This window comes from Schistocerca nitens, chromosome 4, assembly GCF_023898315.1.
Source record: "Schistocerca nitens isolate TAMUIC-IGC-003100 chromosome 4, iqSchNite1.1, whole genome shotgun sequence".
NCBI classification, from domain to species: domain Eukaryota; kingdom Metazoa; phylum Arthropoda; class Insecta; order Orthoptera; family Acrididae; genus Schistocerca; species Schistocerca nitens.
In genome coordinates, this window is record NC_064617.1 from 664,714,124 (window position 1) to 664,736,861 (window position 22,738).

Genomic DNA, 22,738 nt, shown 5'->3' on the forward strand with positions numbered 1-22,738 from the left:
TATGTGCTACCAGTTTCGGCATTACATTGATGCCATCTTCAGGCCCCACTCGTTATAGTGGTAAAATCGCTATACACGGAAGGACCCATATAACTGGATCCGTGATCAAATCACCCTACAACAGCTCTTGGTGGCCAGGGGACACAGACTGTTGAGCTGTAAATTATTGCATCAAGAATTATAATTGGTGGTGACTTTAATTTACCCTCGATACGTTGGCGAAAATACATGTTTTATTCCGGAGCTACGCATAAAACTTCATCCGAAATTGTGCTAAACGTATTCTCCGAAAATTATTTCGAGTTCATGTGCCTACGCGAATAGTGAACGGTTGTGAAAACACACTTGACCTGTTAGCAACAAATAATGCTGAGCTAATAACGAGCATCAAAACGGATACAGGGATTAGTGAACACTGACTGTGGTTCCAAGATTGAATATAGTAACGCCAAAATCTTACAAAAATAATCGAAAAATATACCTATTCATAAAGGCAAACATTCTCTTGATGCCTTCCTGAGAGAGAATCTCCACTCCTTCCAAATTAACAATGTAAGTGTAGATCAGGTGGGACTTGAATTCAAAGATATAGTGTCGACAGCAAATAGAAAGATTTATACCAAATAAATTAACAGACGACCAACCTGATCCCCTTGGTATACAAAACGAGCCACAACATTGTTGCAAAACAACGAGAAGAATGCCAAACTCAAACGAACGCAAAATCTCCAAGGGTGGCAATTTTTACAGAAACTTGAAATTTAGCGCGGACGTCAACGCGATATGCTTATAATAATTTCCACAAAGAAACTTTATCTCAAAACCTGGCAGAAAATCTAAACTGTTTCTGGTCGTTTGTAAAGTATGCTAGCGGCAAGATACAGTTAGTGGCTTCTCTGCGCGACAGTGCTGCGAAAGCAGAGTTACTAAACACAGCCTTTCGAAATTTCTTTACCAAAGAAGGCGAAGAAAATATTTTAGAACTCGAACCAAGAAAGGGTGCCAACATGAGTCTATTAGCAGTAGATGTCCTCGGAGTAGTGAGGCATTTTAAATCACTTCTGGTCCATACTGTATACCAATCAGGTTCGTTTTAGAGTATGCTGATGCAATATTTCCATACTTAACAATCATATACAACCTCTCGCTTGACGAAAGCTCCGTACCCAGAGACTAGAAAGTTGTACAAGTTACACCAATATTCAACAAAGGTAGTAGCAGTAATCCACTAAATTACAGGTCCTTATCATTGACTTCGATATGGAGCAGGATTTTCAAGTTACATCGAAGTGAACGGTCTGTTGACACACAGTCAACACAGATTTAGAAAAGATCATTCTTGTGAAACATAACTAGCTCTTTACTAACACGAAATGTTGAGTGCTTTTGACAAGGGATTTCAAATTAATACCGTATTTCTAGATTTGTAAAAGGTTTTTGACACTGTACCACACAAGCGGCTTGTAGTGAAATTGCGTGCTTATGGAATATCGTGTCAGTTATATGACTGGATTCGTGACTTCGTGTCAGAATGGTCACAGTTCGTAGTGATTGACGGAAAGTCATCGAGTACAACAGAAGTGATTTGTGGCGTGCTCCAAGGTAGTTTTGTAGGCGCTCTGCTGTCTCTTGTGTATGAAAATGATTTACGAGACAATCTGAGCAGCCGTCTCATTTCACTTGCAGAAGATACAGTCGTTTATCCTCTGGTAAGCTCATCAGAAGATCAAAGCCAACAGGAACACTATTTAGAAAAGATATCTACATGGTGCGAAAATTGGCGATTGACCCTAAATAATGAAAAGTGTGAGGTCATTAACATGAGTGCTGAAAGGAGTCCGTTAAACTTCGGGTTCATGTTAAGTCAGTTAAACCTAAAGGCCGTAAATTCAAATAAATACCTAGGAATAACGATTACGAACAACTTGAATTGGAAGTAAAACATAGAAAATCTTGTGAGGAAGGCGAACAGAAGACCGTTTATTCGCAGAATTTTAGAGAATGTAACAGATCTACGAAGGAGACTGCCTACACTACGCTCGTCTGTCCTCCTTTAGAATACTACTGCACGGTGTGGAATCCTTATCAGATAGGACTGACGGAGTACATCGAAAACGTTCAGAGAACAGCAGCACGTTTTGTACTATAGTGAACTAGGGGAGAGAGTGTCACGGACATGCTGTAGGATTAGAGATGGACACCATTAAAACAAACCCTCTTTCGTGCGGCGGAATTTTCTCACGAAATTTCAATCACCAACTTTCTCCTCCGAATGTGAAAGTATGTTACTGACGTCGACCTACACAGGGAGAAACGATCATCATAATAAAATAAGAGAAATCAGAGCTTCCAGGGAAAGATATAGGTGCTAGTTTTTTCCGCGCACTATTCGTGACTGGAATAATAGAGAATTATTGTAAAGATGGAGAAGCGATTTGCAGAGTATCCTTGTAGATATACGTGTACATGCTATGATATTTAACTGTCAGAAAGGAAAGAGTTCCAGCGCAGCCCGACGCTGCTGGTGTGAACCCAAAACCGCGCAACAACGAATAAGTTACGCACAGAGTCGGTACAATACATCAAAGGGAACGATGTTCGTTAGCGCTCTGTTTGTCGTCTTTCTCGTTTTCCGCATTACTGACGCACGCCGGTGCATACAGGAACATCTTTGCGCATCTGCCAACACACTGCTGCAATGTGGGCAGTGAAAGAGGTTGGTATTGTTCCGATAAACAATGGTTTTATCCGACAAGGTCATTGTTTTCTACCAGTTTCAGCTGATTAGCAGTACTTTAAGAGGCATAGTAACACGATGTCGAACAAATGGTATGTGTCATTAACACTTAACGAAGAGATTAATGTAATCGAGGCGAGTGAAGAAGACAAACTCTCTGTGCGAGAGATTATGTTGCGTTTGAAATGTTGTAAAACACAAATTTATGACTCTTTAAGAAACAAGGATAAAATTCGGAACGAATGGATGAAAGGAAACGGGCAGATGAAAAGTAAGTAGAAGAAGAACGAAAATGAAGAAATTAACGGAATAGTGTGGGAACGTTTCGTAAGTTCACGGGCAAAGAAATTGTCTTTATCTGGACTCATGTAGCAGAGAGAGGGTTGGGTTGTTTTGGGGGAAGAGACCAAACAGCGAGGTCATCGGTCTCATCGGATAAGGGAAGGATGGGTAAGGAAGTCGGCCGTGCCATTTCAAAGGAACCATCCCCACATTTGCCTGGAGCGATTTAGAGAAATCACGGAAAAACTAAATCAGGATGGCCGGAAGCGGGACTGAACCGTCGTTCTCCGGAATGCGAGTGCAGTGTGCAAATCACTGCGCCACCAGGCTCGGTAATGAAGGGGAGCCAACAGCACCCGGTGTTCGCAGGCGGTCACCAATCCTAATACTAACCGGGCCGATATTGCATAGCTTCGGTGATCGGACGAGAACCTGTTTATTCAACATGGTATGGCCGTTGGCAGAGTGGGGCTCAAAGTCTCTGAAGAGCTTGGAATTACGAAGTTTAAGGCATCCACGCGATGGCTGGACAGTTTCAAAGCTAGGCACAACATCGTGTGGAATGAAGTTGTGTGGGGAAGTTAAGAATGTGCAGGAAAGTGTAGCAACAGAGTGGAAGACTTAGTTGTGAATTAGGACCCGAAAGACGCGGTCAGTGCCAACGAAACGGGACTGTTTTATCGCACGGTGCCTTCAAAATCGATAGGACTCACTGTAGTGCTGTGTGGAAACATGTTAAGTGAAATGGAGAAGCCACTGGTGATTGGAAAGGGACCATAACCACGTTATTTCAAAAACATAGACGTCAGTAAGCCTCCAGTCACAAGGCGAAGCAATAAAAAGGCGTGGATGGTGAGTGGTCTTAAGAAGGAATGGCTTGGCTCTTTCAAAGCAAAAAAGAAAAAAGGAAATCACAAGTTCTCCTTTTCCTAGACAATGCAACCAGCCTCCCGAAAGTAAAGTTGTCAAACGTAAAAGTGGCGTGGTTCCTTCCAGGTTCAACCAGCCTCACACTACCCATGGACCAGGGGGCTATTTACACATTGGAGTGTCAATATAGGCGATGACTGATGCAATGTGTTATTCTTAATATTGAAGAAGCCGTAAGTGCGTTTGCTCTTGCACGGTCACTTTCTGTCCTGGATGTAGTAAATTGCACTGCCTTGGTAGCATAGGAAATAAAATCCGAAACTGTCACCAAGTGCTTTCAACAAAGCGGTGTTTGGGGGTCAAGAAGAAGACACTTCTGTGACCATCGAAGTTCAAGAAAATTGAAAATGCGAAACATTTCATGCAGTGCAGATGCTTGCATTCGAAGTGATGACTTTCTGTCAACTCACTCCACATTCACTTCAATAACAGATTTAACAGAAACCCGCAACACAGAGAATGGTGAAGAAAAAACTAAGAAAGAAGGAGCAAAATGATTTTCCCTAAAAGAATTAATACGCCTGAAAAAGCCATTGCGTGCATAAACCATGTTATACAATTTTTAGCAAACAAAAATTCTCCCATTTTTTGTTGAAAATATTGTTTGGTCCAAAATAATTGCCTAGTAAAAAAACAACTGTGAACAGAAAATTGAAACAAGTTGGCCTCCTTGATATGTGGCGAAAAAAGTGAAATGTAAATCAAATGAACATGGGAATAATATGTATGTACATACAAAAACAAAACGAATTTAAAGTCCGAGTAAAAGTATAGAAATTTCGTGTTATTTATCAATTAGTGTAATAGTCCAGTGTTCACTTTTCCAATATCAGTGAATGACCATCTACAGTGCTGGGGTGAAGGTACGTAAATACGGGTATATGCACAATTAAAAAAATTTACTGCACTTCTGAGTATAATACCTGACAAATTTTACGTAGCCCATTGAGTTTTGTGTAATCCGGAAACTTGTCCAATTTCGAAAATTATTTTCGTCTCACGCGATTCAGTTTTGAGCAAGTTTTACTGTACAAACCCAACGTAATCTGACTGCTGTACATTGACAACATGACTTCCAATAATTAACACAAAAGAATGGACCGAATTGCAAGAAATGCTAACAATAATACAAATCTAAAAATATATGAAATTAAAGAAATGTTGAACAACCTCCAAATCTGGTAATTTCCTAAACTCAATTCAATCATGAATACCGGTAGTGGAAACCCTCATTCTTTTTATAAGTCACTTACCTGACAGAAAATCGTAACACGAACTACACCAATTACAACAAATAGCAACAACGGCCAGCTAAATAAAAAGATTCTAACTAGTATAGACTTTAACTACGAAGAAGAAGATGGTTATCAAAAGAATGATTTTGTTGTAGAGTAAACAATGTATTTAGAAAATTTTATCTTATTCATGTGACATCCAGTTCCAAAAATTATATTGTTGTCAATATTTCCATTACCCAAACGTTATCAGCCATAAATCAATACATTCTTTCCCTGCATCTTTTCTTATAAGAGATTTCATCTCACTTTACATTGCCTAACAACACAGTCTCCAGTAAGGAAAGAAACATGTCCATACACTTCTCTATCTACTCGTTAACTGATATTCCGCCCACAGAAATTCTTGCCGAGGGTGCAGAGCGCTGTCAGCGATATTAACACAATCTATAGCGTTTCCAACATACAGTCCGGCTACTTACACGTGGAAGGCTTTCCGCAACGTTGAATGAATAGAAGCACGTTCAGACTGAGAAGGGAAATGATCTTCCAGGAGCACGAATTTACTTGAAAGACTACTGAGAAAATTCTTAGCAGACACTGACACTTTTCCGACTTGCCGTGTTTGCGATTGCCAAATCTTTTGACATCTTTTGTTACCACGTGTAGATAACAGTAGGCTTCGTAAGCTCTTGGCAAATAATAATATATCCGTCGATGACAATGGAGCATTATGCACACCATGCTATCAGTCAGTCATTGATGGGTCATCGCATTCCTTCTCAAACAGAGTGGATTAAATGGAATTGCAGGAATTACTCTCTTCACTGACTTGTCCTCCGTAGAAAAGCGACATCTTGCATTATTCCACGGATTTATCAACATCCAAAAATACCACGGAGTAATCCAAACAAAGCAAAATACGGCATTCTGTTATTTCCAACAAACCACGGACGACTTATTCGAGCTGTAGACTTGTAAAAATTGTTCTTTATAACTTCTAACACAAATATTGGGTCTTTAGTAAAAGTTGTTTCACTTGGTGTTCAGTAATGCACACGTATCGACGTGTTTGGAGTTTAAATAATCGTACCTAATCGTAAGTTCGAATTCTTCATACACATCATGGAGCCATGAGCGATATAACGGAAATCATGTGCCGATTAAGAACTTAATGTTCAATATTTAACTTACAATTTTTGAATTGTAAAGAGTGATAAACATGGAAATAAACGTGACATACTGAACAAACAGTGAAAAAAAATTCTAGCTATCTAATCAGCAGAGTTACAAGTTTTACTAAAGACGTAATCCTTCTAAGTGACTTTATGTCGCACCTAAAAGAATTTAGAAAATGCCAAGCTATATTCTGGATATAGGCATCATCGTGATCGCAAAAGATTGTCATAACTTCATATCAATTGAAAGTTCGACATTCCACTCAAACAATGCAGCCAGCCGTTGATGACGCCAAGAAGCACAACCATCTGTATGCCAATGGTTCTGCCGTCCGTTACGAACAACTGGCTAGTTCTGCGAATGATATGCGAGTTCAAAAAATGTTGTCTTCAAATCCGTTGTCAAAGTGAACGATACAAAAAAGCAGGGAAGCTGCCGATCGCTGTGTTAGGGAACACATCTCATGAGAGTAGGAGCAAGAAATATAGCTACTCATATTTTCAAGCATCCACTCTTTAGGCAAATCACAGCATTAATGGAAAATTCTCTGCTTTCTCGTAATCTATGTACTTTTGACAAAAATAGAATACCAGCTGATATTTAAATCCATAGCTTTTAATGCTTTCGGAACAAAACTTAAAAATTAAAAAAAAAGAAAAAGAATCGTAAATGTTTTGCGAAGTCGTTTGCCTACAATTAAGAAGTAAAACAGCTCAGGGAAAAATTTTGTTTATATTTTGATACATATTTGAATGATGCTTGAAGTCATGTACAGAAATGAGGTGCCGATTGAGAATTCAAAGTTCCGTGTTTAGTTTATAATTTTCGAATTGTAAAGAGTACTAAAGGATATTCGTATGATGGGGTCGTGAAGACCATGCAGTTTGCTTTTGTGTAGCGTTGACATATTTCTGTTATCTATGCCAGAAGGTGTAAAAAAGTTGCAACAATTATTCAGTCTCAAGAATGCTTCAAAAGAGAATCTTACAAATATCAGGAAGGAGAATGCGTGCGTGTATGGTTTTTCCTTATTTTTTCCGTTGACATGCGACAGCTTTTTTATTGCTCATTTGTGAGTATTAAGTAACGATTGGTTTCCACACGTGTTTTGGGACTTTGTACGTTTTTACGTTTTGTTTTATCTCTGTTTGACGTTCGTATATTCCCTGGATGAGGCATTAAGACCGAAACAAATCGCAATAAATACGAAGTTACAATACAGCACTGTGTCAAGCTTTTTATACAGAATTATATTTCTTGACTCTTAAATTTTATTAATTTTAACTTTAATTTTATCTTTTTTCGTTTGTAGTTAAGAATATGTCAGTTTTCACATACAAGCTACATACAATTTCCGTTTCAATTTTAATTACTGCGTTAGATGCCCAAAATAGTGTATGATGATCTCACAGCGAATAAACAAGAAAGTACCGCCCACTGCATGACATGGAGCACAATGATCGCACCAGAGTGTTTTGTAGTGGATATCACATACTTTGAGCTGAATGTGTAGTTAGAGACGGTTATCAAGCCAGCAGACATGTTTGATCACGATGTTTGAATTTGAAACAATGTTTCGTATTAGAGCTTTTAGTGCCTCTGTAATTGGATTAGCATGTCTAGTTAGTAAATTATGTCAGGTCATTATGTGCATATCTATGGCGTGATCATAGGGGCGCCGCGCGGGATTAGCCGAGCGGTCTCAGGCGCTGCAGTTTTGGACTGTGCGGCTGGTCCCGGCGGAGGTTCGAGTCCTCCCTCGGGCATGGGTGTGTGTGTTTGTCATAAGCATAATTTAGGTTAAGTAGTGTGTAAGCTTAGGGACTGATGACCTTAGCAGTTAAGTCCCATAAGGTTTCACACGCATCTGAACATTTTTGAACATCATAGGGGCACTATATGAGAAAAGTTGTTCATGCAGCATGGATGACATGTAACACGAAATTGTTTGGAGTTACGTAAAATGCTTGAGTATCCATACTTAAGTATTTGTCCTCTCTAATTCACAAGTCTTGCATGAACACATAAGCACTTTGAGTAGAGGACATGTATACGTTTGGAAGATAATCATTAACATGTGTAACGCAAAATTTGTAGCGGAGCAACAAATGTGATTTATTTCATTATATTTTATATTATATGTGACTGGTCAATAAAGGCACTACAATACGCCCTATTTTAATTCGATGGGTCTACTGGTATTAGTATTGGCATTTGTGTAATATCTCTACATTTGTTGTTGTCATTCATTGTATTGCTGTCAGGGTTAATAAAGGTGCTTAGACGCATCCCCATTTTGAAACACGACACGTGAGACTAGCTAGCGCACTTGAAATTTTCGTAGTGATGTTGACCTCTTGTTTGACTTTGACTTTACCAGGGATGCGTAGACTGCGGCATTCATCCTGCAAACACTCATAGAGCCTGTATTGCCACTCAGTATTTATTATGAATATCAGGCACTGTTCCTTTGCAAAAAACTAATTTCTGTTGCAGTCGAACATTTTATTTCAATACCACTTTTGTATTCACTATTCACTGATAATGTACTGTTTTTGTAGCCTCAGTAGGTCAGACTTGAAGATGAACATGTAAGGGTTCGAAACTGGTCGCCTAATAAATACTACTACTTTTGAGAGAACATTAATATATGCTACAAGGAATTTAAGTAAAGTTGCGGTTCCATGTTAGTGAATCGTTGAAACTGAAGAAATAAGACAATAGTTAATCTTAAGGGAAAGCGTTGCGTAGTGGTAGACTACTTATTGCGTTGTCTTATGCGAGGTGCATTCAGGTTGTTTGTGGACCTGTTTAGTACTTGTGACATCATATAAGTAGGTTTATCTATAGATATGCTTATCTTGCACGGTTAGATCATCAGTGATGTTCAACACATCATAAAAACAAGGATATGTAATATATCTTTCGAAATGGATGTGTTAATGTTATCCTCCTTCATAGATCTTGAGTGGAATGGTTCTCAACGAAGTGCGAAAAAAGTAAAAAATTGACACATAATTTCATTTAGAAATTAATGCCGGATTTGTTGACGTATATAAACTGAAGTGCAATAACTTTTACAATTGTTGACACAGACCACATTATTATGTTACAGATCGGCAAATCAGATTTTGTCTGTAACACTCGCCACAAGTGAAGTTACTTATTGTTTTTCCAGAGTATTTGGCCAGTGGAGTAGAAGAAGTTAACCACCAATAAATCCATTACAACGTCTCTTAACACGTATACCACACAGTTCATCTGCAAACTGAAGAGGGAACAGGCGCGTCCGCACTTCAGCTACGAAGCTACGTCATAAGGAGCCACTACAGGCTTTTCCACAACTTATACCGCCGTTTCCTCAGGCGCGACTCCTGAATCAGTGGAGACCAATGCGCAGACTCACGCCGAAGGTACTTATTTTCCATTAAATACTTTAATGCCATACAGAATGAAGGAAGTAATAACTTGTATAACTAACACATGAAACACACACTAACAGAATAAACGCAAATCACAGCACGTTGCACTGCATTGTCGAACTGGAAATTGTTTTTTACGTTAGTCATTCTGTACAACACTAGTAATGTACTTCTGGGAAAGGTTTTTTTGTCCCAACACAAGCACTGCCCACTCTTTAGTTTACAATCTATGTTAACTTTTATAGCTGCTGACCACTTATTAATATATGTGCTCCTGAATAACTCGCATCTTTCTCAGCCAAAGGAACTGAATTTTGAACCTCATTATTTGTAGAAACCAATTCCTGACTTTAATAATTGTTTCGAAAAGAATAAGAATCTGTTATAATTAGTAGTTTGTACTCCACATTTGTTGAACATACCTTTCATACACCAAAAATTATTCATAATACACAGTTTTCGATTGGGAAACTTAAGCTTTGGTTGGCCTGATGAATTACACCAAAATAATAATCCTGTACAACATTATGGAAAGACTGTAAATCAACTATGACGCTGAAATCCGCATTTCATATAAAGATTTCCTTAGAAGTTTTGGAAGTCCTGTAGCATGTTTCTGCCAAGTTAATTTGCTATCAATTTGTAACCACTAGATTTTAATACTAATTCGGATTTTCCTCACATTTTTGACGTAGACTGTGTGAACCTCTTTAAAGCCACTGTGTTTTCAAAGTTTAGCGCCGCAGAGCTAGCAGCCATTTATTAATGTTCATGAAAAAACATTAAAATACGTTTTACGGGAGGTTATGCCACTACAAGACTACTTTGCATTGTAAAATAACTTCCAGGCTAATACCTAACACAATTAAAACACTGAACGTGTATTCATATGCTGTGCCAAAGTGCAGGAAGCTATAGTTATTAAAACGATGCTTGTAAAGTGTGGGTTATGTTTGAACTAGGAATAATTACATACCGGGTCAATCATTACGTCAAAGGAACGGATGCCATAAAAGCATCCGATGTAGGTCATCCAGCGTTAACTTCAGTGAATGAATCGGGGGATAACATAGTCATAGACTTATAGAGAATCCGTTATTGGTACACAAGAGCTGATGAAAGCTCTGCCTCCAATTGTACGATGAATGCAGACTGACCCTCATGTATCGTGAATGCGGTCGGTGATACATCGCTAATGAGGGGCTATGTCGGGCAAAACGACTATGCGTCCGGAGAACCTTTCCAATGGAGGCAATGTATGCAATGCGATGGACGCCTCCACAGAAATATTCCATCTCTTCTCACTAAATTTCAGCTCACATTCCCTTCCTCTGCACGCAACTCATTCTACACTGTGTCCACTGCCGAGTATTCTATACTTCAAACTTCAAATACCTACACTTTAAAATAAGCAGCTACCAGCTGTTAGGAGAAGAGTTGATGGCACCGACGACTCAAAGTTTATAATCAATTTCAAACATTTTTGGTCACTATTTTACTTTGTAAAACATTTAGTAGCAATTTTAATACACAATTGCTATTCTCCTTAAAGAGATTGTAATGCTCACTATAAAAGAAACAAATAAAGCAAAGCCTTTTGGAGAGGTAGCGACGGCATGGCTCTTGAGGAACTTACCGACAGGTCTAGATGCACAATATAAAATCATATCCTCTCAGAACTATTTGGGGTATACTGATATCGAAAGATAAGAAAATTAAGTATCATTCAAATCAGTGCTTCCAATAAAAAATCATGTTACTTGTGTGGTAGCAGGTTTCTCTCATATGATCGTAGGGTTTATCCTACAGTTTATGTCTCACATTTCTGAAGGTTGTAGACGGACATACCAGACAAAGTTTTACGTTAGGAAAATGTTCGATTCAATACAAGATGTTAACCACATTAATAAACGTCATTAAACGTCACGCAAAAATATTTAGTTATTTCTTAATACAAGATATACTCACAATGTGAGAAGAGTGAATTCCCATGGCACACATATTCAGGGATACAATCTTCCGTGAATAGATGGACTAGTGTCATCGATTCTTAGTAGAGACATGAAACTATCCGATCCTATCGGATACGCGGTAACTGAGATTCTTGCAGGAATCATTATTCTTGGAGTGGATGCCAGCGGAAATTAAGTAGTTGATAATAATGATTTCCGCCCATGACAAACCGCAGTCTCTCAATAAAATTTTCTCGGTGGTCCAGCCGCCTCAGGTGGTTAAAATCCCACGAGCTTTCGACCGAGCTCTCCCAGGTCATTGTCAAGTGGTACGACTGACTGCTGTGTCGCCGTGGCCGCGTCGTTATATAACCGCACTGCTGGCTGTAACGTCACTGGTGCTCTCTTCCTCGCTATATACGGTAATGTTTTCGTTCCGCTCCCTTCGCGCCCGTTTTAACATCGCGATAGGCGGGTCCCAGGCTGTGCTGAGCTGCAGACCTCCGTCCTTGTTGTTGGTGTTTCCTGAGGATTTTATTTCAATAGCTTAAGGCGTGTTCTGCCACGGCTGATTTTGCTGGAAAGCGTAGGCGTAAACACCTCTCGTTTTCCGTCCGACGTTGCTCCACCGTGCGTACTGTTTGGCCGACGTAGTAACAGCCACACTGACATCGTACCTTGTACACTCCGGGCGTTCTAAGCCGTAGATGGTTCTTCACAGGCCTCATGAGCTGACGAATTTTTGCTGGGGGCCTGAACACCGACGAAATGTTATATCTCTTCAGGAGCCGGCTAATCTTTCCCGACACTGTACCACAGAAAGGCAAAAACACAAGTTTCTTGCTTTCTTATTCGCTGGTGTTCTCTCCTCTGCTGGTGTGTTTCTTGGTTGTCACACCAGATATAGCCTGTGACACCTGTCCGTGGCTGTACCCGTTTTCCCGGAAGACTTTTCGGAGGTGGCGCAGTTCTAGTGGCAGACTTTCTGCGTCTGAGACGACTTTAGCACGATGGACGAGGGTATTCAGAACGCCACGTTTTAGAGCCAGATGGTGGTGTCTGAGAGCGTGTGTCTCGTTTTCTGTAGACACTGTGGCTGAGGTACCCATTGGCTTTCCATCGAAGTTTTAGAACACCAGAACTGCATTCACGGCCACATCAAGTTTACGATCGAAGTCGAGACAGATGGTTTAATACTCTTCCTTCACGCCCTCGTTCGACGGAAAACCATTGGGAACCTCAGCCACAGTGTCTACAGGAAACCGAGACACACAGATCGGTATCTGCACGCTCTCAGTCAGCACCATTTGGCACAAAAACGTGGCGTTCTGAATACTCTCGGCCATTGTGCTAATGTCGTCTCAGACGCAGAAAGTCGGCCACCTTAACTGCGCCATCTCCGAAAAGTCTTCCGGGAAAACAGGTACAGCCACGGATAGGTGTCACAGGCTATATCTGGTGTGACAACCAAGAAACACATCAACAGAGGAGAGAACACCACCGAAGAATAAAGAAATAAACTTGTGATTTTGCCTTTCTGCGTTACAGTGTCGGGAAAGATTAGCCGGCTCCTGAAGAGATATAACATTTCATCAGTGTTCAGGCCCCCAGCAAAAATTCGTCAGCTCATGAGGCATGTGAAGGACGATCTAGGGCTTAGAACGCCTCGAGTGTACAAGATACCATGTGAGTGTGGCTGTTACTATGTCGGCCAAACAGTACACGCGGTGGAGCAACGCCTACGCTATCCAGAAAAATCAGCCGTGGCAGAACACGCCTTAGAAAATGCACACCGAATTCTATTCGACGAAACATCTGTTGTTATGAAGACGAAAGGATTTTGGGATAACTTTATAAAAGAAGCTATTAAAATAAAAATCTCAGAAAACACCATCACAAGAACTGTGGTTTGCAGCTCAGCACAGCCTGGGACCCGGCTACCGCGATGTTAAAACGGGCGCGACAGACGCGGGTAGAAAACATTTCCATATAAGGCGACGAAGAGAGCACCAGTGACGTCACAGCCAGCAGTGCGGCTATAATAACGATGCGGCCACGGCGACATAGCAATCAGTGTTACCACTTGAAAATGACCGGGGAGAGCTCGGTCGAAAGCTCGTGGGATTTTAACCACCTGGCGCGGCTGGAAACCCGAGAAAATTTTATTATTTCATATCGCCCCGAAACCATGCATTCATATATGCCGTCATCCCTTGGTTGTGAAAAGAAACATTCAAAGTACTTCGCTTATTAACAGTAAAATGCAAAGAGTTGAATATAATCTTCGCATTATGTGCTAATTTTGAATCGTGTACTACCTGACTACGCAGATTCTGCTCTACATCTTTCGTACATTAAGCTTCGGGAACAAAACGTTGTGGTCTACGCGATGAAAGACCATTTTTCTTCCACAGATGACATAGGTCTTAATATTCGTTAGTTTCGTTCCATCTACAAAATTAATATAATGTGGTAGTGATTTTTACTTGGTAAATATTTGCCTCGGAGATTTATTTTCGTATTGCCTAACTCGAACGGATATCGGAGACACATCATAATTTTTGGCAACAAAATAATGTCGTTGTTATCAGTGGCTGTTTGATCTGTAAATCCTTCCGTGTGCCATGAATCACTCATGTGGTACGCCACAAAACTCTAATCTAAGCCTTTGCCGCACGATATAGTTATTCGAGCTGCACATCGTAAATTTTTACTGTATTGTTTTGATGTTGCCATCCGTATTTACTGCCTAACACCTTGTATTAAAGTTTTTGTTGCGTATCTAGGACCCTGTTTTTTCTTAGAGTTGAATCTATAAGATTGTGTTTTTCTTTACGAGTTTATTAGGAGCGCGAAATTGGTGTCATAATATTGTAAGTACCAAGTGAGAGATGTTTTATTTTGACAATTTTATGACGCAATGTACATGTCCACGCGTTCTGTTCGCCTGTCGGTCTGACGAAATCAGGAATTTCCCGAAGCACCTCCGTGTGGAAGTGACAAGAATGACTGAACCGTCACATCCAGGATGTTTGAGTTACAATCCATCAGGCTAACTTTTTCCAGGCTGGTTATCTTTTTACCACTTACAGGTTTGTTTCAAACGGCTGGTGTCTCATATACTGGAATTATTTTTTTCAAAATGTAACAGTTTCGTTACCTCCGTTACTTTTAGCACAAAATAGTGCCTGTAAATGGGACATCAGCCATTTGAAACAGAATTGTAAATGGTACAAAGGTACCCTGACCAGTAAAAAGTTCCCCTGATTGACTGTACTTGTGGCTCGATTGGTTTTAATTACGGTAATAAAAAGAATTATAATACGTCCTATTGATATTCAAGTACAAATGGTTCAAGTGAATGGTTACACAAAAGATAAACAGCAGGATGGCAAAGCCTTATGCTTCGTAATACAGGTTACGTTTGATTTTCTAGTTAGGTGCGTATTCTGTAACTAGTGAAATAATCTAAATTCTCGAGACAAGGGATCAAATCTTATTTAACGTCTAGAACTGTGTCTGTACCAGTCACGTTCTTTGAAACAATGGATTGCCCCGTGCCACATACAGGTATAGCGGACTTGAAGAAATACCTCGGGCTGCAGTTCCTGGGCAGCGTGCTGAGCATACAAAAACTCATATGCGACGTAAAAATTTTAATATAAATTTTTAATATACTGAACGATATGTTATTTTCAACTAATTGAGGTTTAACGTCGAAAAGCCTTAGCGTCGGATTTCGGATTTCCGTCCAGTTTTGTCCTACAGAATACTTAGCCATTTGAAAATATGCGCAACACGTAATTATTAGTTCTCTTTTTCGTCATACCCTTTGATTTTACTTGCATTCGTAACAAAAATGTAATCAGGGAACTGATGATTATGATTTTGAGCAGTCATATCAGGGACCCACTTGTAGTGTAAATAGTTGCGAAAACATATTTGACCTCCAAGGGACAAGTAATCCGGAGCAAATAATAGGCACTACGACGGATACAAGGATTAGTAAACACAAGGTCATTGTTGCGAGACACTCAGGTCTACCAAATATTGACAAAAATATATGTGTAAGAAAAGTGGATAAAAAGTCGGTTGACGCCTTCGTACAAGACAGTCTCCACCCCTTCCAGACTAAGGGTAGGCCTGACATGACTTACATTAAAAAAATACGGTAATTAAAAGGTGTATACCACATAAAGCAATAAGAGATGGAACTAATCCATAATGGTACACGAATCAGGTCAGTACACTGGTGCAGAAGAGAGGAAAAAGGCATTTCAATTTTAAAAGGACGTAAAATCCCCAAGAATGGCGATGTTTTACTGAAGTACGACTAATAGCGCTGTCTTTAATGCGAGACGCTCTATGTCGAGATCTGGCAGAAAATTCAAATTTGATTCTGGTTATATGTTGAGTACATCAATGGTAAGATAGAATAAATTCCATCATTGTGCGGTAAGAATGGTAATGTTACCGACCCTCAGTAAAGTGAAGCGGAGCTCCTAAGCGCAGTATTCCGAAATTCGTTAACCAAAAAGACAAAGTAAGTATTCCAGAATTTGAATCAAGAAAAGCTGTCAACATGATTAAGTCGAAGTAGATGTCTTCCGTGTAGCAAAGCGTGTTAAATCTCTTAGTAAATGCAAGTCTTTCGGTCCGTATTGTAAACCAACGAAGTTACTTCCAGAGTGTGCCGGTATAATAGCTCCATAGCTAGGAACCATATGCAGTCGATCGCTTGACGGGAGATCTTTACCTAAATACTGGAATGTTGCACTGGTCACACAAACACTCAAGAAATGAAATAGGACTAATCAATTGAAATCTGAATCAAGGACGTCGATTTTCAGAAGGAATTTCGAACATGGACTATGCTCAAACTTAATGAATTACACATAAAGAAAAAGAAACTCCTACTTACACATAGTCGGAAAGCTCACAGATAATATCATTGTCATGTAACAAACACAACTAGCTCTTTATTCTCATAATTTAATGCGTTCAGTCTACAGAGGAGCTCAAATTGATTAAATTTCGCTTGCTGCATTCTAAGAAACAGTACCTAGTCCCTGAAAACTAAGTAAGCCTAGGCGACATGTGGCATAAATAAAAAAAAGCGCGACAGTAATTAAGAGGTGTGCACCTTATTAATCAGGAATAGATGGAACTGAAGAGATTGATGCCCTATAGATCAGTAACAGATGGAACATATCCACTATGGTTCACAAAACAGGTCAGAACACTGTTGCAGGAGCAACGAAAAAAGCACGCCGATTCGAAAACAACACAAAATCTATAAAACTGATGATGGTGTCTGGTGATGTTTTACTGAAGTCAATTTCTTTAGCGCGGACTTCAGTGTTAAACGCTTTTAATAGTTTGCACTAGAAAACTCCGTTTGGAAAGCCGGTAGAAAATTCATAGGAATTCTGGTTATCTATAAAATATAAAGTACATCAGCGGTAAGACAATCAGTTTCTTCAACGTGCAATGGTAATTTTACTGATGACAGTATCCTTAATTGGAGTTACTGAACACAATTTTCAGAAATTCCTTCACGAAAGTAGACACTCCAGTATTCGAATCAAGAACAGCCGTGAACAAGAGTATATCAAAGTAGAAATACTTGGTGTAGCAAAGCAGTCTTAATCACTTAATAAAAGCAAGGCCTCCGGTTTATATTGCAGACTCGATTGTTGCACAGGCCACATCAATATTCTAGAAGCGAAACTGGAGCCACCTGCTCAATTACAGACCAGTATAAGTGACGTGGATGTGCAGCACTATTTTGTAACATATAATATATTCTAACACTGTGAACTGCCCTGAAGAAAAGACATGTACTGACATGCAGTCAGAACGGGCAAATAAATTATCGTACTTTTGAAACGCAACTAGCTCTGTGTTCACACAAAGTAATGAGTGCTATAGACAGGGGATCCCAAACGGATTAAGCTTCTAGATTCACGGAAGACTTTGGACGCAGTTCATCAGAAACGGCTTCTAATGAAACTGAGCGCCTAGTAAGTATCCGCTCAGTTGAGCGGCCGGTTACCTTCTGTCAAGGGGTCACAATTTGTAATAACTGACGGAAGATAGGTAAAATAGATATCCGGCGTTCCACTGGGAAGTATTATAGGCCCTTTGTTCTTCTTAATGTGTATAAACGATTTAGGAGACGATATGAACGGCCCTCTTGAATTGATTGCAGATTATTGTAATGGGTTCGCGTTCCCTCACCAAACGCCAAACATACTTTTGCCTCGCACAGATCGATAGCAGGCAAAGTCGCTAGCGCTGAGTGTCATTAGGGTACGGACGGAGCTGTGAGCTACACATTCTGTCGTACTGGCTGAGTGAGTCCCCACGGCCGTGGGTTGACCCTCAGAAAAACATTACCGATTCATAACAAACATTTCTGAGGGCATGCGTTTACAGGGCGTCTTGTATTTCCGTTCGCGTCAGCCACGCCGGCCACATTTTGGATTGCAGTGAGCATTGTGTATGGTGACCATTGTTACAACGAGAGATATAATACTAAAAAATCTGACGCCTGATGAGATTAACTGTAATTAGAAGTGTGAGACGGAAGTAGTGTCTGACTAATATTGCATCGAAACATAATACGCCCACTGTAAAATGTATTGGCATTGCTTATTGAAGAATCCTTTATCAGTGTGTGAACACCGTTGAGCAGTCGGACCCTGATTAGAAAGGACACTCGAAGGAGCTAAATCCGATTAGCTTTTATTTATTAGATCTTGGTCTCGTCTAGATTATAGTTATTCTTCTGTATCGGTTAAAGCAATCGACGTCATATTACTTGGCTGTGTTTCATGATGCAATCATTTACGATATAGTAAAGTTATCATAAGATCAGAACTGATGCAAGAGATCAGTATGGTGTGAAAAGTAACAATTGCCCCTAAATATTAAATGTGTGAACTCATCCATACTTAAAGATTAGAAATAAGAATAACCTAAATTGTAACGATCACATAGATAATGTTGTAGGAAAGCAACTTAAAGATCCCCTGTAGAGAGTAATTTTTTATTTAATTCGCCAGCAATGTTCAGAGAATGATTGTTAAATGTTGTACATATATGTGACTTACCAGTAAAAGAAATATTTTTACTACCAACTGACTGTATAACGTAGATCTTGTGCTGCTGACCAGACACTTCCTTCACCACTGACCATATGGTTTTAATTTTAACCTGTGATTTAGCTATTCTATTTGCGTACCATACTCTTTGCCCTCCTAATAACTTTTTGAAGAACCTTAGAATACTGTTTGTAATGGGCTACTGTAGCTTGGTTGTGATTACTTCTAAGGTTTTGATATTATTCCCGCTTTGTTCTACATGATATCCTTATCCCACTAGTCAGCCACCCATATTGCCTTTTACTGCTAGTACCCCGTTTTGAACGTTCTAATGGAAAGCAACTCTCAAAGAGCATCAGACAAGCGTAAAGAAAATATTATTTTGCTCATCTATGTTATCGGTACTACAAACATCCTGCCACTCTTGTTCCTTAACGGAGTTTAGAAAATTCTCTATTCCCGTTGGATTAGCTTTCAAATTTAGTTTGTAACTATACGTGTCGTTTGTTTGAGTACACAAGCCTTTTGGTGTCAAAATGTGTGCATCATGGTCTGAAACGCCATTGACCCTTTTACCAACAGTATATCCATCTAGTAATGAAGAATGAATAAAAATATTGTTTATGGCTGTGCAACTGTTCCCCTGGCCCCTAGTTTGAAAAAAAGACTGCATCAGATCACATGAGTTTAGGAAATGGAAATGTCGTGTGGCTAGGGCCTCCCGTCGGGTAGACCGTTCACCTGGTGCAGGTCTTTCGATTTGACGCCACTTCGGCGACCTGCGCGTCGATGGGGATGAAATGATGATGATTAGGACAACACAACACCCAGTCCCTGAGCGGAGAAAAATCTCCGACCCAGCCGGGAATCGAACCCGGGCCCTTAGGATTGACAGTCTGTCACGCTGACCACTCAGCTACCGGGGCGGACACGAGTTTAGGAGATGTGCCAACATCCTTTGTCTTGCACAATCACACACAAAAGTAATACTGAAGTCACCACATATAACTAATTTATGATACTTCCTATAAAGTGAACCAAGAACCCTCTCTAGCTTGAGCAGAAATGATATGAAGTCAGAGTTAGGCCATCTATAAACAACAACTGGAAGTTTAGTTTCACTAAATTCATCTGCCCCTGCACAACATTCAAATATCTCTTTAGTCCAGTGTCGTGATATGTCTATGGACTCTTTTTCGTACATGCCGACTCCCCACTCAGCAAGGTACTCCTTGAAAAACAGCCAGCTAATCTATATCCTGGTAATGGAATCCTCTGAATTCTCAAATTATTGAAGTGCTTCTCAGATATACCAATAATGTCAGAGTCGACATCTATAAGCAGTTTACTAATACCTATTATATTTTGATAAAATATGCGAATTTCTCTCTCCTTATTGGATACCTGACCTCCTCTGAAGATAATATCTTAGTTAGACTTCCTTTAAGCAGGTATACCTTTCAGCTGAGTTCAGTCTAAAAAATGAGCAGCTTCAACACCAACTATTAAGGGAATTTTTCCATGAGTGATCCCATCACCACCCACTACACTCTCACCTATAAGCTTTGCCGGCCTCCTCTCCACTACAATGTGACCCACTCCCTATCCCATCAGTGTCTTCTCTTTTTGAAGGACATTATCTTCACGCCAGTGACTGCTATAAGTTTTTATTACACTACTGAAATTTTGGCGTTAGGTCATTATCAAGTGCTGCGATTATGGCTTTAAGACATGTCAACGTAATTTAAGCTGACACGTTTGTATGTCGTTGTCGATACTGTTAATAATGCATTTGTGACGAGTGATGGGTTAACGAACATGTCCACTTACAGTTATGTTGTTTTAAAATGTTTTAATACGTGTGCTCGCACTGTGTAACAACGTCACGAATGTGTTTAACAATACTGACAACGACATACAAATGTGTCAGCTTACATTACGTTGACATGGCTTAAAGCCATAATATCAGCAGCTGATAATGGCCTATGGCCGAAATTGTAATAGTGTAATAAAAACTTATAACAGTCACTGGCGTGAAGATGATGTCGTTCAAAAAGGTTTTTATGACTGTGATTCCCAGCCACAACAAGTGTCTTCTCTGGTCCCATGCTAACATGCCTTAGAGCCGTATTAAGTTGAGGCCGATTAAGACGCTGAAACAGTTGCACGAAATGCACATTACTGCCAGCAGTTTGAGTAGCTGTCTTAACCAGGTCACCACCTACGTAGTATTCACCGTCTCTATGAAGACTATGACCTGCTCTACTCACAATCACTGACTAACCCTCTTTCGTAAAATTCCTACACAACTCATCTATGCTGGCAGTCACCTGAGCCAACACTGCAATACGCTTCACAATGCTGGAGACCTGGTACTCACTTCCCAACACATCCTGCAACTGCTGGCCCACATCTTTACCGAGCAACCTACGTATCAGCAGAACTTTCTTCTTTCTGTTAGACTTTTCTACCAACTTAAGCCTCCTAACTGCTGAGGACTGCTGCATGTTTCCTATACCTACAGCTGCAGGACGCTCCTCTCCACTCAACTCTGACAGTTGGTCATATATATTGAATATCCGCAAAGTACAACTGTCTGAATACCTCCTCCTCCTAGCTGCCTTCTTGTCAACAGCCATTTCCTGTTCACTGTCGGCAGTGTTCACCCTTCATTCACCTCAACCTTCACCCCCTCAACCTTCTAGTTCCTCCAATACGTACTGTAACTGCCTCTGAAGGGCACAGATCTTACTCTCCTGATCCTGTCTCAACTTATTTCTGCTACAGATTCTGCATTCCCAGTTGAGGATCTCGGAAGAATGCCGACTGGCCTTCCGACAGCATTCGCCTCAATGAAAATATTTTTAGCGAATCCCATACCGTAAACCACCACACACATATCTACGACAAACACCACAGTTCTCACCCATGAGAAAATTTTACAGTTACTGAAAAGGAGTCTACTTTACATAAGTTCAGTTACACCAGTAGAACTATTAATAGAACTAACAATACTGGTCTCGTAATTTTCTCTTTACTAAGAAAGCAACAACTTTTATTAATACTACTAAACCGCAACTTATACCATTACCAACAAAACTTCACACAATTTATTAGTATAACAAAAAATTTGAATGCCCAAAGGATCACTCAACGAAGTTAAAACAGTAACTGAAAATTTTGCTGAAGTATTTCACTAGAAACAATAACAAATGTCAGCTAAAAGCTACCGCACGAAATTTACTAAACGACTTAAACGCATATAAATCTCTAAAACACACAGTGAGCGAACGTTTCCAAAAGTTACTTCGCCAAAAACAGCACGAGACACCATTGAAAACTACTAAATTTAATAACTATTATCAGTGCACAAACAAATTTGTTAGAACTTAAGAACCGCTACAGGTGCAACTCCACTGGGTGAAATGGAAACACACTGCTAATATTTGGATGAACGATTGAAAACTACTAAATTTAATATTCGAATACAGCGCTCAAACAACTTTGACAGCACTTAGCTTTATAACCACTACAGCTGCAAGCGCACGCCACGAAACGTAAACACACTACTGAGGCGTGAGACTTAAATGAACGACGTAAGTACAATCCAAAAAACTCAATTTCTATAGGGAATAATATAACTCTCCTGGAAAATGCCTTTCCGAGACGTGTGTCTGAAATACTCCTCTATGATACTGAAAAGGGGAGATTGAGTCAATAATTAAATTACTGGAGACTAAGGACTGTCATAGATGTGACGAAGTGCATTACGGAATATTGAAGTATTGAACTGCGTATGTTAGCCCTGTACTTAGCCATATTTGTAATTTTTCCTTTAAGATTGTCAGTTTTATTGAACGATTAAAGCACTGCTCTCTCACGATGTCTAATGACT

The 22,738-nt window shown here is 39.9% G+C and overlaps 1 protein-coding gene and 1 pseudogene across 1 annotated transcript in view; one reads left to right on the forward strand and one right to left on the reverse strand.

Annotated features, from left to right (window-relative positions):
• The window catches only part of LOC126251807 (dipeptidase 1-like), an 800,440-nt gene that overhangs the window by 175,705 nt on the left and 601,997 nt on the right, over positions 1-22,738 (forward strand). The window lies entirely within an intron of this gene.
• Positions 3,364-3,481, reverse strand: LOC126253994 (5S ribosomal RNA; annotated as a pseudogene).